Source organism: Arachis hypogaea, chromosome 11 (genome assembly GCF_003086295.3).
Source record: "Arachis hypogaea cultivar Tifrunner chromosome 11, arahy.Tifrunner.gnm2.J5K5, whole genome shotgun sequence".
NCBI classification, from domain to species: Eukaryota; Viridiplantae; Streptophyta; class Magnoliopsida; order Fabales; family Fabaceae; genus Arachis; species Arachis hypogaea.
In genome coordinates, this window is record NC_092046.1 from 103052055 (window position 1) to 103057464 (window position 5410).

Below are 5410 nucleotides of genomic sequence, written 5' to 3' on the forward strand. Positions count from 1 at the left end.
GGTAGCTACAACATGTAAGTGAGAAAACAATATAAGCTAAGGTAAATCAACTAATACTTGATGCATGAGTAAAGTCAAAGAATGAAGAGCATGTTGAGCATCAAGTTCAAACAAGAAAAAGTGGGTCATGAAAGACAATATGAGGTCACATCAATGCACAAAGAATACAAGAGTTATAAAAGATTAAACATTAAAATTTCATCACCCAACAATATCAAACAAGTCGAGGAGCACCAAAATAATCCAAGAGATTCTCAAAAATTGAGTATGAGAGTGCAACACCATTATAAAAAAACTTAGAAAAGAAAATAAGGACAAGCTATAAAAGCAAAGTTAAATTGCAATGAAGCAAGGGATGCAAATGTAACATAGAAAAGAAAATGAAAATAAGAAGTGGGATTTTGAAAGGAGAAGAAGAAAGTGAGAAAGAAAGAGGAAAGAAGAAGAAAGGCATAAAGGAAGAGGGAAAGAAGAAGAAGAAAGAGAGGAGAAAAAGGGCACGAAGCGACGCGTAAGCGTCGCCCACGCATGCGCATGGGAGGCAAGCAGGACAATCGATGCATACACCTTAGAAACGCGTAGGCGTGGGGGCAGTTGTGCCTCAGGCACAGTGTTCGCGCGAAGTACGCACATCTCTTGGGAAAATGTACCAAGAGTTGCAAATGTGCAATCGACGCTCACACGTCTGTCACGCTTACGCGTGGATGCCCCCCCCCCTTTTTTTTTCAGGCACAGCAAACAAAACTTCCACGTCAAGCAAAATGTAATTCAAGGTAAGAGTGCAATTTAAACAAACTAACAATCTAAGAATTAAAACAAGAATATTCAAAGAAGAAAACTACTTACGATGGCAACTCAAATCACTTATTGATTATATTTACAAGAGAGTGGAAAGAGTTTACCATGGTGGGGTGTCTCCCACCTAGCACTTTTATTTAAAGTCCTTAAGTTGGACATTTGGTGGAGTCCTTACTAGGGTGGCTTATGCTTGAACTCTTCCTTGAATCCCCACCAATGCTTGCATTTCCAATAGCTTCTGGGATCTCAAACTAGGCGCGTCAAGCTACCAAGAGATCTTAAGCAAGTACCAAGGCCCCAAAGTTTATGATTATCTACGTATATTCCGGGATCCCATATTTTGTTTGTCAACCCCCTTTCTTCTTGATCTTCATGCTTCCAATAGGGTGACAAACTTATTGAATTCTCCTTGTAACTCCTACTCATAATCCTAGACCCCTTGAATTGAGCTTCACTCCAAGTATGGATCCTAAAATTTGAGCTTCCTTCTACTATGCACCTTGATTTTTGTTGCCACCCAAAACCCAACTCTTTCCTACTTTCTAACCCACACATAGCTCTAAGTTTACCATCCGTTTCTAATAATGCATATTGTTATGGGCCAAGGAAATTAAAGGATGAGATGATTACCCATTCAATTTGTAGTTTGGATGGTGACTTCGCAAGGAAGATATCCAATGGTCTTGACATTGTAGGCTCCACTTCCTTTGGTTCCTCCTTAGTGACTTTCATCTTTTGACAACTTTCTTCAATTTCATCTTGTTTGCTAACTTTTTCCAACTCTTTCTCATTAATCAAGTAATGTGTTGGAGGTTGTGCACCCTCCTCAACATTGGTTTCACATTCAATGAAAGAAGCTTCAACAAAATCACCATTGTCACTTGGTGTAGAGTTGTCTTCAATGATGGAGCCTCCTTCTTCAAGTATTCCTTCATCTTCAAGGGTCTCTACTACCTCCACCTTTTGGGCCTCCTCTTGCTTCTCTTGAAGTATGGATGCGTGAATCTGATCCATTAAGTTCCTAAGACGATCCCTTCTCTCTTGGTCCATGTCAATCACATAATTGGGATCATGTTGCTCTCGGATTGATCGACATGGATGTTCTTTCATGGAGGGTGGTGGTGGGATGGAGAATTCCTCATGTGGTTGGAAAGGAGGTTCATCAAAGCTTAGAGGTTGGAAGGTGTTTTGGTTGTGGGTAGAAGGTACAGGTATACGGGATATAAACTCTTGGAAAGCGGAGGTGAAACTAGTGAGTGCGGTTTGGAGCTCTTTTTGCTCTTGAAAAATGATACCAAGTGTATCATCCATGGAGGCTTGGTTAGAGGAAAAAAAAAGTGGTTGTGAGGGTAGTGATGTTGAAGTGGTGGTAGTTCCATGGGTGCTTGTTCATAATGGTCATAAGTGTGTGCATATGGAGGGTATGGATTAAGGTTGTGTGGAGTCGATTGATAGAAATAGGATGTAGATTGAGAATATGGTTGTTGGAATGATGGTGTTTGAGGACTATGTTGAGAGTATGGTGCATGGAATGATGGTGTTTGAGTGGCATAATCATGATAAGAACCATCATATCCATTGGAATGATATGCATTATAGGAGGGATTGCAATCATAATAGCTTGGTTGAGGAGGTTGCCATGGTGATTGCTCATATGAATATGGTTTCTTTCTCAAGAATTCATCTCTCCCATAATGTGAGCCATCATTTATGTTTCCATTACCTACAATGTAGTCATAACCATATCCAAAACCACAAAAACGAGAAGTCAAATGGAAAAGAGAAAATCAAAACAAAGAATATCAAAAGGCAAGAAAAGAGCAAACTCCTAATTACTAACTGTTCCGAGGGTTACCTGAAACTGTAGGTCAATCTCGGTCGAGATCTGCAATAGTGGCCGGAGCTGATGTGTCCGGCTTGATGGACTTGGCGGTGCTGCTGATCCTTCATCACCAGAGGGTGGTGGTACCTGCAAGAGACTGCGATGCTTAAGTTAGCATAGGCTTTAAGCAGATTTTTAGTAGAATCAGAGTATGAATTATACCTGGGTGCTCCAGTGTATTTATAGTAGTATGGGCTGACCTTTCTAGATAAGATAGGATAGTTATCTTATCTTATCTTTAAGTGAAGTCATCTTTTCTCTAAGGAGAACCACCTTTATCTTTCTAGGCTTTAACTGCCTTTAGATTAGGCTATGTCCCTTTGTTTGGGCCTGCTTGGGCTTCTTCGTGATGATTTGGCCAAACTCTTTTAAAGAAAAGGTTGGGGGACCTGACCTGGATAGGTTGGTTGCTTTGTCTTCAACCAGCCTGGGTCGGATAGCTCGACCTAGGGTATGAACAGTGCCCCTGCTTAAGCTCGATTTTTTAAGGTCATGTCCTTTAGACTTTGATCCTTTTGGGGAAATTGAGGTCGAGCATTTCGCCTTGGGTCGACCTCCAATATGACTCTTGCTGGGATTTGAATGCGGAGCGTTTTTTTCTTTTTTCTCTTTAAATGCAGCACGCGTTGTGCTTTTTTGGGAACGTGCGAGGGTTAAATGCTCATTAACTCCTCTTTTGCCATTCCCTTCCTTCCCTCTTCTTTCATTTCATTTTTTGATTTTTAAGCCTCATCTTTCAGTTTCTCCTCTCCTTTCTCTTTGCTTTTGCTCGCTGCAGTGCTTTGTTCCTCTACGCCCTCTGTTTTCGCGTCTCAGTGCTTCCCCCTTTCCTTGTTTCGAAAGCGGTTGTTGGTGTGGGTTTGTTGCTATTTCTTTCCTCCTCCTTCCCTCGCGCTTGCTTCTTCTTCCCCTTCAGGTTGGTTTTTTCCCTTTTATGTTTTTGTTAGTCGCCTTCTTGTATGCCTCCACTGTTGCATGTGATTTTTTACTGATTTTGTCTCTGAAAATCTTGATTCCTTTGAAAAAAGATTGTATCTTTCCTTTCAACATTTTGTTTTCATGATTTTTCGAAAAAGCTTGCATCTTTGTGGTGATCCCTGCATTCTTTCGCTATGATGTGTGCCTGATGCACGGAAAACTTGTCTCATAACAAATTTCCTTCGGCAAGTGTACCGAATTTGTCATCAAGTAAAAACTCACAATAGAGTGAGGTCGAATCCCACAGGGATTGATTGATCAAGCAACTTTAATTAGAAGAATGTTCTAGTTGAGCGAATCAGAATTTGAGTTGAGAATTGCAGAAAATTAAATGGCGGGAAAGTAAATAACAGAAAAGTAAATGCTAGAAATAAAGAGCTGAATGTAGATGACGGAAAGTAAATTGCAGAATCTTAAATGGGAATGGGGAAATTGCTCATAAAAGTAAATGACAGAAATTAAAGAGAATGGGTAAGATCAGAAATAGGGAGTTCATTGGGCTCAGGAGATGTTGCATTCTCCGGATCAATTTCATTTTCATCTCTTCCTCAATCAATGTACTCATTGATCTCCTTGTCAATCTTAAGTGATCGAATCACAATTTCTTGTAATTCAATCTCTCAAATCTTGATCAATAGCCAATTCCTTGGTCAATTGCTCATGAGAAGAGATGAAGTATGGTCATTGATTATACCACATGCATTTCCCAAATCAAGTGTTGAGAGGATTATAGTCATATATCCATCCAAACCCAATTTGGTCCAGCATGAGAAAGCATTTCTAGCATGATTTCTTCATTCCTCTTTCAAGGTTTAGAAGAGATCCAAGTATGAATAGCTTCTTTTCCAAGATAACTACCCAATTGGATGAAGATCGAAAGCTTTCAAGTAAAATAAAGAGAAAAGATAGAAGAAGAATAATGAAAACTAGTATTGATCCATCAAATTACAACAGAGCTCCCTAACCCAATGAAAGGGATTTAGTTGTTCATAGCTCTGGAAAATGAAAACAAAGATGGAGAATACATTATGAAACTAGAAGTGCAGAGCAAGTAAAATACAGAGAGTAGTTCTATGCCAAGAGGCTCCCTATAATTTCCAACTCCCAATTTAATTCAAAGCTACTCCTATATATACTACTCTTCTGTTCTTCTAGTTGGCCCTTCAAGTCTTGGGTATGGGCCTTTGGATCTTGAGTTTGAAGCAGTTCTCTTCTTCATTGGGCTTGGCTTTACTTGCAGAGAGAAATTTTGAAGTGGGCAGAGACTTTAGCCCAGGACGTTAGTGGTGTTAACGTTCAGTGAAAATATGGGTTCGAGAACGTTAGTGACAGTCACCTTTTTCACTAACGTTCCTCACCAAAGTAAGGGCCACGTTAACTTCAACGTTAGTGGCACAAACGTTGCCACTAACGTTGCCTCTTTGTCCTTCGCCCACGTTATTGGGACTTGCCTTTCCCGATAACGTTGAGAAGTCTCCCCCTTCCCTATGTTAGAGTCCACGTTAACTTAGTTAACGTGGCTCTTTTAACGTAGGCTTGCCACCCTTCGAGAACGTTAGTGACACTTACCATTGTCACTAACGTTCCAATGTGCCCCTATTTCTCACGTTAGAGTCCACGTTAACTAGGTTAACGTGGCTTCTAACGTGGCCATGCTAGCCATCTGCAACGTTAGTGACAAAGTTGAGTGTCACTAACGTTGGCTCATCATTCCCTTATCCACGTTAGCTTCCACGTTAACTAAGTTAACGT